The sequence below is a fragment of the Pipra filicauda genome, unplaced genomic scaffold (assembly GCF_003945595.2).
Source record: "Pipra filicauda isolate LSUMZ 115617 unplaced genomic scaffold, ASM394559v2 scaffold147_size4022426_pilon, whole genome shotgun sequence".
In the NCBI taxonomy this organism is placed as follows: Eukaryota; Metazoa; Chordata; class Aves; order Passeriformes; family Pipridae; genus Pipra; species Pipra filicauda.
The window spans coordinates 3,945,013-3,955,012 of record NW_024103962.1 but is presented as its reverse complement, the minus strand read 5'-3'; the positions used below and the strand labels follow the sequence as shown (position 1 = coordinate 3,955,012).

Genomic DNA, 10,000 nt, shown 5'->3' with positions numbered 1-10,000 from the left:
ACCAAAATTTGGAGTATTTCTTTCTGTTGGGACAAACCTTACAGCTGAACACAGAACTGACAACCTACATATCTGGAGGACAGGTAGCATTTTGACTTGAAGTTTGTGACACACCCCAAGCATTAGGCAGAGGGGCAGGAGAAGAGAACCCACAAACCTGAGCATACCCAGGCTTTGCATCCAAACTTTGTGACCATAGATTATTTTTTGTTTGGGTCTGAAAAACCCATAACTCAAAAAATAAAAAGTGTGAATACCTTATAATCTATTAATGGTCAAGAAGAGGACCTAGTGGGTACTGTATGATCTATTAATTACTAGGAAAAAGACCCGGGAATTCTACAGGAGTTTGCAGACAGACTGGAATCTAACAGGTCACTAGTAGGGACCACACTTGCAGTCGGTAAAGGGACTGGAGGTTGCAAGGGATAGAAACATCCACACAACCACACACACCAGCCAGAGGTTGTCCTGACACTGCCCAAGCCACCAGGCCCTGAAGAAGGCACCAGGGGTGGCTTTGCTTGCTACAAATCCTGCACATGAGCTGCTGGCATGCACCCTTTTTGAAGGATTAAGTTCTTGAGGAAAAAGAGCTTTTCCTCCACCTCTAAAATTTGGGTGATGGGTGGGGAATTACTTTTACTGCTGAGCTTTGAATCATCAGCTTACATTCCTTAAGGGGCTGTCTATCCTCCAGGATTAAGAGAGTCTGGAGCGCTCAGTACCTGAGATGGTGGACGAGTGGAAAGTGTGTATTTCATTCCAGTTGGGTTTACTGTTATGGCAGGTCGTAGGGCCGATGTGCTTAGACTTGGAAAAGTAGCAAGACATTGGGCTGGAGGAACGTAACCTGCAAGCAGATACGGAAAGGAGCAGCAGGGCCAGATGATAGTAGGAAGCCTGTGTACAAGGTGCTCACGGTTGGGGCCAGGCTGGCTGCCACTGCTCTGTTGTGTGACCTTGGGGACACACAGAGCCTCAGTTTCTCTTTTGAGTAAATTAACAGTGGTTGAAGTTAAGGAGACAAGCTCAGTGTCAAAGGCAACTATTTATTTATTTGCATTTGCACAATTCAGCTTCTTCTCTACGTGTACCTCTCGGTGTACTTTAAAACAAAAACAAAACAAACCAAAACCAAACTAAAACCAAATCCAAATTAAGAAAGAAGAAAAAAAAAAAAGGGAGGGGAAGAATCCAAGCGAGTCATTCCACCGCCAAATTTAGCCTATCTACCCCTGCGTCCAGACACACTTCTGCACCCTTGTCCTGCAGCCCCTGCAGCACTTATAGGGCTACACCGGCAGGCTGAGCGCGTCACCTCGACCAGCGCAGGCGGGGATCTGTCCCGGGCCGTGCCGCCCATCCGCGCCCGCGGAGCCCAGCGCAGCCCCGACCGCTCCCGTCGGGCCGCCCCGGCCTCGCCGCTCCCCGCGGAGGGCCCGGTGATCCTATTTCTAAAGGTGTCACGTTAAAAGCACTGGCGGTACAGCCGTCCCGGCTCGGAGGGGCTTTCGCAGGGCCGGGAGGGCGCCGCGGGCACCGGGCACCGATGCGGGGCAGCCCGGCGCTCGGACTGCGGGAGGAAAGTGACGGCAGGGGAGAGTCCCGGGACGCGCCTCGTTGCACCGGGGATTCGCGGTCACTAACAGTGCTGGGGTGGCCAGCGCCGGCCTCGGGCCAGGCCTCGGAAAACGGCACGGCAGGGCTTGCGAGGGCGCCGGAGGGGAGCGGGTCTCTCCGCTGTCCCGGGGCCCGGGAGGACCGCGGTGAGAGCGGCCGGGCCCCCATCCGCCTGCCCGCCGTGTGAGCCCCGACGTGCCGGGCGCCGCGGCGCCGGTGGGAAGCCGGCGTTGCCGGCGGCCCCCGAAAGGTTTCGCCTCGCACAGGTGCCAGGCTCCAGGGAGGGTGTTACTGACTGCATCTCCTAGTGATCCGCCGGCCGGACACAGGCAGGGACATGTAATTTTTTAACTCGGAACAGCTCCCCAACGGCAGCTCCGGCAGTGCGGCGGGGCCCCGTCTTAGTGATCGGCGGCGGGTGGTCTGTCGCGTTACCCATCCACTCGCGTTAGTGACCCCGCTCCCCGCCGCGGAGCAGCGGGGAGAACGGCCGCCGCAGGGAGACACGCGTTTCGCCACCGCAGGCAGGGCAGGTCTGGCACCGGGGGGCGGGTTTGCTGACCAGGCCAGCTCCCAAACTTTTGCCGCGCAGGGCAACCCTCTCAGCGCGCCCTGCTGTCCGCACCCACGCGCGGAGGTCGGCGCCGCGACTCTCCTAGGCTCTCCTATAGGGAGACAGATCCTCACAGTGGAAGCTGAGACAAGCGGAGCAGCTGGCCGCGCCAGCAGCAGCAGGGTGCGAAGGGGGCGAGGCGCGGTCCGGCCCCTCGCCGCTGGCACAGAGCGGCGGCTCAAGTTTTGACAGGGGCCGCCCGCGCCTGCCCTGCCTGTCCTCATCCCACTGGGGCTCTTCCCTCCACGCGGGAGTCCCTCTCCCGCCGGCTCGGGCGCCGCGCACGACGGCCGCCCCGAGGGGCGGGCGGACGGGCCCGGAGAGGCAGCGCCGTCCTTACCTGCCGCCGAGCGCCCTGCAGCACTCCGCTGCCGCCCGGCCCTCCGCAGGGCGTTATTCCCTCTCTCTGGTGTATTGCCCGGCCGCCCGCGAGCCTGAGGCTGTTTCCCCTCGTGCAGCCTCGCCACCCCGCCGGCAGCGACCGCGCAACTCTCCGCGGCAGCCGGGGCGGGGGTGCGGGTGCTCCCTGCCCTGCACCTCTGAAACCCGCGCTCACGGCGGGACAACGCGCGCCCGGCAAACTTCGGTCTGGATCGCAACCCCGACCTGCCGGGAAGATCCACTTTTTATCTCTCAATTTTTTTCCCCCCAAAACTTTCTAGCCGGAGCCGGCCGGGAGCGCGCTAGGATGAGTTTAAGTTGAGCGAAAGTTGGTGCGTGCTGCGCAGGGGGCTGTGGCCGACAGCACTGAACACCCGTGTCCCAGCATCGCCGGTTGTTCCACGCGCCGCAACCTGATGCTCGATTTCGTCTTTATTTCCTGCCTCCCACGTGGGAAGCGCCCGCGCGGCTCCCGCTGACAGCCCCGCGACGCGCGGCGGCGAGCGACGCCGAGTTGGGGGGTGGGCGGCCATGGGCCCAATTCTCCTAAAGTTTGTGACCCGCGTCGGGGGGCAGCACCCGCGAACGAGGGTTTGCTCCATCGCACGATGCTTAAAATCGTGAAACAGGCGCACCCTGGGGCCTCGGCACGCATCTGCGGAAGTCTCCCCGCATAGAAAACTTTACCGCATGGGGCACCGCAGAGCACCCCTCGCTCACGCGGGGGTGATTTTCCTAAAGTTTCTCACCCACCCCCCTCCATGCGGGGCGGATGTTCTCCGTCCCTTGTCCGTGCACGGTGGAGGTGAGGGGGGGCGCCCCGTCGGGCCGCTCCTGCCGGCGCTCCAGCCCCGCGTCCATCCGTCCGTCCGTCCGTGCCCGCTGCAGGTGCGCGGCCGCCGCCACCTTCCCGCGGGGGCGGGGCGGGGCGACCCCAACCCCCCCGCGCTCCCCTCTCCTCTCTCCCCGCTCCTGCCAAGTTCTCCCCGTCCCCCCCGTCCGTCCCAAGGAGCCTCCCGATTGGGCGCCGGGCCGGGCCCACGTCACTCCGAGTGTGACGTCTAGTCTTCCTGTTTCCTTCAGCTGTGTCTTAAAGTAAATCTTGTGGCGGTGCGGAGCGCTGCTCGGCTCGGCCAGCCCAGCCCAGCCCAGCCCAGCCCTGCCCCGCACCGCTCCCGCCGCCCCCGCTCCGCGCCCGCCGCTCCGCTGCGCTCCGCGCCCGCAGCCCCGCGGCCGCTGCCCGCCCGCCCGCACTCACTCCCGCCCGCACTCACTCGCCCTCCCTCGCCCGATTATCATATTCATCAGCGGCGGGGCTCGCCGGCTGCGCGCGCGTGTCCGCGTGTGCGTGTGTGCGTGTGCGGGGCGCGGGTGGTGTGTGTGTGCATGTGCGTGTGCGTGTCGCCCTTTCTGTCTTTCCACCGGCAAAAAAAAAAAGCGAGGCTCAGTTTCGTCGCCTTTGCACGGAGTAAGTACCCGCTCCCCCTTCGCGCCCCCTCCGTCCCTCCCCGCTTTCTCGGCCTTTTCAGGTCTTTTTTTTTTTTTTTTTTTTTTTTTTTTTTTTTCGCACTTGCTTGGGCTGCTCTAAATGGTCCGGGGGAATGGGGGGAGGGTGCGGGGGTGATGAAATCCCCAGCAAAATACTGATCACCGTTATCAAACCTGTGCTTCTTTTTCCAGGGGGCAAATTTGCAGTGACTTTATTAGCTGAGTAGTTTTAATTCCCCGGTAGATAAAGCGGTAAGGATTTGTGAGCGGTAAGGAGCCCGATGGAGCGCTCACCGTAGCCTGCCCAGGGCTGAAGAGTAAGTGACCTGCTCGTTGTTAGGTGATCCTTCCCCCTTCTCCTTCGCTCTCTCGCTGCCACCTTTTGTGGACCGCTCTTTATTTTATTCCGTGGGTTGGAGGGCAGTTTTGAGGGGACGGAAAACGCAGCGAGTATTTGGCTTCTTTTTGTTGTTCCGAGCTTCCTCCTCCTCCCGTCCCCGCCGAAGTTCCCCATCCCCGCTTTAAACTCCTGCTCCGCTCCTCCGAGCCTCCTCTTTGTCCTGTTTATTATAGCTGCCTTGCTTTTTGTCTCTTCCAATTTGCCTGTCATTTGCATGTCGCTACTTCTCCTTTTTAACCCAAGCCGGGAAGGACAGGGACTTTTTATTCTTACTCTTCTTAGCCTTGCAATTACTTTTTCATTTCCAAGAGTGGGACGAGCTGCGAATCGTGGAAATGTATAGAAAATGGGATTTGAGTGGTAGGTAGCGAGCACATGAGAAGAGATCAAATGCAAGTCGCGGGATAAGAGCCTTGATCTGGGAAAAGATTAGGATTATTGGTACTTTCTGTTTGTTTGGTTGTTGTTTGTTGATTTTTTTCCTCCGGGGGGGATTTAATTCTTTCTTAGCCGTTGATGGAGATCTTTCTTGGCTTTTTCGATTTTCTGTTTAGCGGCTGAGTGACCCGGCGCACTTTGCCATGTGTTTGCACGGAGTTAAAGCGCAGGAGGGAGCGGTGCTGGGGGGGGGGGGGCGTGGGGCCTGCGCGGAGGGGGCGCGCAGGGCTGCGCTGGGGGCGCTCGGCCCGGGATGGGGGGGCGCTGAGAACGCGGGGCCCGACAGGAGCGGGCGGCCCGACGGGCGTCCGGGGCACGACTCTCCGGGCGCTCCGCGGGGGCGGAGCGGGGCCGCCCCGGGGCCCTCGTCTCTTTGCAGAGAGGGAGAAAGTTGGGCGTACCCCCCGCGGTCGCTGCACGGCGTCTGGCGGGGCAGGGCAGGGCCGCCGGGCCGGGGCGGGGGTGCGGGGGGCGCGGGCAGGTGCGTGGCGCTGCCCGCAGGGGCGACGGGGCAGGTGCGCGCCGAGCGGGGCGGCTGCGGAGCGGGACGCGGGGGGTCCCGGCCGCCGCCTCCTCCCTGTGCCGGAGAAAGCCTGGGTGACGGGGTCAGCCGCGGGAAGCGGGTCGGGAATCAGTGTCCGCAGGCGGACGCGGGAGGCGCGGCCGAGGTGGGATGGAGCTCCCGGAGGGGCCACCGTCGCGTCCGCGTGTTTGTGCCCCGTCCGCGGAAGGGCAGGTACGGGGGGTATTAACTTAATGCCTTTGACAAAGTAGGGGATGTCAGTCAGGGCTGGTAGACACGGCTGCAGACTAGAGGTGCCCTTGAATACGGGTAAAAGTTGCCAGCACGAGCTTTGGAAACCCGTTAGTTTCCCACAGGTCCCGAGTGCTCAGCAAACCCCATGGTGTTTCTGGCTGCGTGGCCAGTGTCACCCCAAACCCCTCATCCGGGTCTGGGGACGGGTGGGGAACACGTGGAAGGCGTCCACGCGTCCGGGGCCATTGCTCGGTGGCAGAAGGTCTTGTGTTGTTGAACACAGGGTACAAAAACACGTCTGTGTCACCGCGAGGTGTAAAAGCTCAGATTATTTGTCACTTCCATCGCCTGTAGAGGTTTGGCAGTATGCAGGATGAATTATACGGAGGCAGTTTCCTTGCCCGTAGATTTGCATGTGGCACATATCCCTTATGTCTTCTTCTCGCAGTTTTTCCGTGAGTTGCCATCAATCACATAAAGTTTACGATTGCTGCAGCTCATTTAGCATTTATTTTATCTGCTTTTTGTCCAGAGCTTACCTTTAGCAGCAATATCACATACTGTGAAATGTTTATTAATACTCAAGGGTAGACAGAGTATCAACATTTCAGGAGTTAAACTGTGATAAAACATACAATGTATATACTTTTCACTAACAACTCCCTATTTTTGTAAAGTATCTTGCATTCGCTGAATGGCACTGTCGATATATACTGTTAACTTCCCTGCCCATTGAACTCTGAGGCCTCTCAGTTTATATAATTCATCTATTTTATGTTCAGTTGATAAATTAAGGTATTCATAAGAATAGAGACATTTTGAAATTGAAAAGTTTAATTTGATTCAGGGCAGAATTGTAAATCCTGCAATTTGTAGTTTCTAAATAGTGATTTATTCTGACTCGAAGTGCAGCCTAACTGCTAAATTAAGTAACTCAAGATCTGTGATTTAACGACATTGTGTAGCATGGAAAAAATAATATCTTGAAAAACTTGGGCTGAATTTGTAGTAGGAATCTTGAGAATGTTTCAGTATTGTCTCTACACAGAGGCCATGTGAGTTATTTTCTTCACGATCAGTGAAATAACAAGGACCAAACTGGCTTGAGAGGAGGAAAATGTTTTCAGTTTTCTAGTTTGAGCAGCTTGATTTCTTTTTCTCATTCAAAAAATCTGTTTTGTCAAGCAGTGCCGAGCACGGCTGCGTGATGGAGGGCCCTGTATCTCCCTAAAATAAAGGCCTGAACTAGTGAGATACTGAATCCCTCCTGTTAGCGAGCTCTGTAGTTGATGGGAATTGCGATGTTTCGAATTCACAGGAATTGCTGAATACCTTGTTGGATTGGGCCCTGGGTGTCACCAAGTTCATAAGACAAGGATTGCTTTCTTCTTTAAGGCTAAAGAGCAGGCAGCATAATTTTGAAGTAAATCAAGCTCTAATTTTTGCTGCTTCCTCTTCTTGTGGAGAAATCCTAATCAAGTAGATACTACTGCACAAATAGTTGCTCATCGTTGCTGCCTTGTTTCAGATTCTTTGATTAGACAGCTAAGGGAGTTGGATAACCATTTCCCCAAGAAAACTTGTGTCTGAGCTGTACAAAAAGGTAGTACTTTCTCATTAGTGGCTGACGTGATTTTAGCACTGAACAGATCTATGCTGAATAGATGTCATCTGTTCTTCAAATTTTAGCTGTGGTTTTGTGCATGAAATGCTGTTGACTGGAGTAATTTTCATCCTGCGCTTCTTGGCTGATTCTGGCAAAGCCATACCCCATGTACCGCGTTAGAGTGAAAGATCTAAATATTTCTATTAGCAGAAGCATGTTGAATTTCTTGTGTGGTATTCGCATAATGGGCTGACACGAAGCAGGCAGATGCTGGACCAAACAGAGTAGTCAGCTTGTGAAAAGATAGGAACGGTTTCAGCTCTAGAAACATATCTCCTTGAATTCGTCCATGCATATCCGTCAAGTTTAGCACTTTGCTGCTGTGTATTTAATGGATGTTTAGGTTAGGCTTGGGGTCTTCAAAGTGGCTGACAAGGGTGAATTTGAATTTACATCTCCTTTGCATCTCATAGGTGTATGAATTAATCTAGGAGAAAATGATCATCGTCTTTGTAGATCAAGATGAGTTAACAAAATTGATTACAGAAATTGATTTATTTGTAGTGAGTGCAGTTAAATACCTGACATCATACTCCTTTTTAAGGACTGTTCTAGCCAAAGGTTTGGTAAGAGTAACTCTTGGAGACCTAGAAATTAATGTTTCCATTTAAAATGTCAATGCATATCAAATGGATCTGAAATAAACCCATGTCTGTAGCTGCTGTGCTGTTAAGAGGTTATTCATAGCCACATTGTAATCATATCTCCTTAAATTTGTAAATAAAATACTATTGCTATGTTTATGGATGGACACAGAAAGTGCTGAGGCCCTTGGTATGATTTTTAATTACATGGGCATGGAAAATGTTCAGTTTCTGAGAAAGCCACACCGTGCGAGTTGAGGTTTGAGATGTGTCCCGTAAATTTAACATAAACTACACTTGGCATGCAAGGAGAATCAAAAGTGATGTATAAACCAAATTTAACCTTCAAAAATTTGAAACTATGTAACTCAGAAAGAAATGTGTGGCGCTTCTGAATATTTCTACACAGATCTTGACAACCTAAGCTATCTTACTAACATATTTTTCTGGATAGCTGCACACAGACATTAGATGTATGAAATATAGTTTTGAGACAACGTACAGCCAAAGTACTGGTACTACATAAAGGACACACACTTCCTAATTATTTCCCCCCCCTTCCCAAGAGTTCCTTATTTATTCAGTTCTAATCTAATCAGTCTTGAAGTCTGCCTGTCGTGGCTGGGATTTTGCATCCCGCTGTACATGCCATTCCACTTCCCTTGAGTGCGAATTGGTTTTGGTCCTCCGGGACTGAAATATTAACTGACCGTTCAATACCCATTCTGTTTTGTTGGGCTGAAGTAGAACTATTTCTCATATTTAAGCTGAAAGGCATGTAAGCCTTAAAGCTGGCAGTCTGTAGGCTCAGGATAACACCAGGGCAAATGGGAGATGTTGCTTAATACCCAGGTTAAGTGTACGATAACTCTGATGCTTTCAGCTTCCATCGAGGGAAGGAGAGGAGGTCGCTCTGGAACACCTCCTGCCGCATGTTTGCAGTGGCAGGAATGGGCTGGTGAACAGTGGCTGGTACAGGGGCTTGGGGAGAGGGAAATGGACACTGGGGAGGAAGGATGCATGGCAATGACCTTCCAACCTGGTTCAGGACAGCCTGTTTCCTGAGCTGCTGACTCAAGGGTACAGCAAGCCCTCCCCATGTGTGTCCTTGGTTGGGATTGGGCAAGAGAGAGGGAAACAGTGGTCAGGCACCTCGAATTTTCTGGGAAACATGCAAAACTTGAAACCTGTCATGAGGTTTTTGGTGTGAGTCTGGGAATGTATTGCTGGCTCTCAATCAAGCATAGCTTGACTACAGAAAAGGAAGGAAAAGCGTGAAGGTTTTCGGTGTTGGTGGGTTTTGTTTCTGGTTTGTTTTTTTTTCATATTGGCAAGTAGTATCTTTGTGGTGGATGGCTTTAGAATATCTTATGTGCAGTAAGCAGGAGCTCTTTTGGTTATCTTTCAATTAGTTTAGACCAGTTTCAAATGAACACCATTAGACTGAAAGGTCAACCTTGACCCTGGTTTATTCTGTGCCAGTGTCGCCTACATAAAAACCCTGGTGATGGTCATCCCTTTCCACCCTCCGAGGACTTGGCCAGTTCTTTAGAAAAACAACCTTTCTGAAATCCCAACTCCTCATTTTATTTTTTTTTTTTTAGATAAAGTTCTAATTGTAAGAGTCTGATTCTGCCCCTTGAAAAACTGCATTTGCGTCAATTGAGAGAAAGCAAGAGGCAGTCTTTTACAGCACATGCTACTAAGCAGGGCCTGACCCTACCCCTTGCACATAACAGGATTTTTGTCCCCCTGGGCTCCAGGGGAGTTGCTTACAGGGTGGGATGCTCCCTGGTGTGCAGGTGGCAGAATTGGGCCCCTGCAACAGAAGTCCTTGCTATTTTATCATTATCGTGAGGTAGCCAAACTTAACTTGCTTATTGTACTTCTTGATAAGGAAAGATCTCTGAAGACAGTGACTGGATAACAGTGTAAGGCTCTGGATTCCCCATTTGTATTCATTACATTTTTGGTTTTTAATATATTTTTTTATCATTTTTTTTCTCTCCTATATGCAAGGAACAGTAATGTAAACAAACAGTATGTCCCT

At 53.0% G+C, this 10,000-nt stretch overlaps 1 protein-coding gene across 3 annotated transcripts in view; it reads left to right on the top strand.

Annotated features, from left to right (window-relative positions):
- Nucleotides 1–3,890: 3,890 nt before the first annotated feature.
- The window catches only part of PROX1 (prospero homeobox 1), a 49,611-nt gene continuing 43,501 nt past the window's right edge, over nt 3,891–10,000 (top strand). For 2 of the 3 annotated variants that reach the window (XM_027723715.2, XM_027723714.2), the window contains exons 1-2: nt 3,891–4,085; nt 4,298–4,422. The gene's annotated coding sequence lies outside the window, so the exon portion shown is untranslated. The remainder of the gene's footprint in view (nt 4,086–4,297; nt 4,423–10,000) is intronic. The other variant, XM_039378805.1, reaches the window with a different exon arrangement.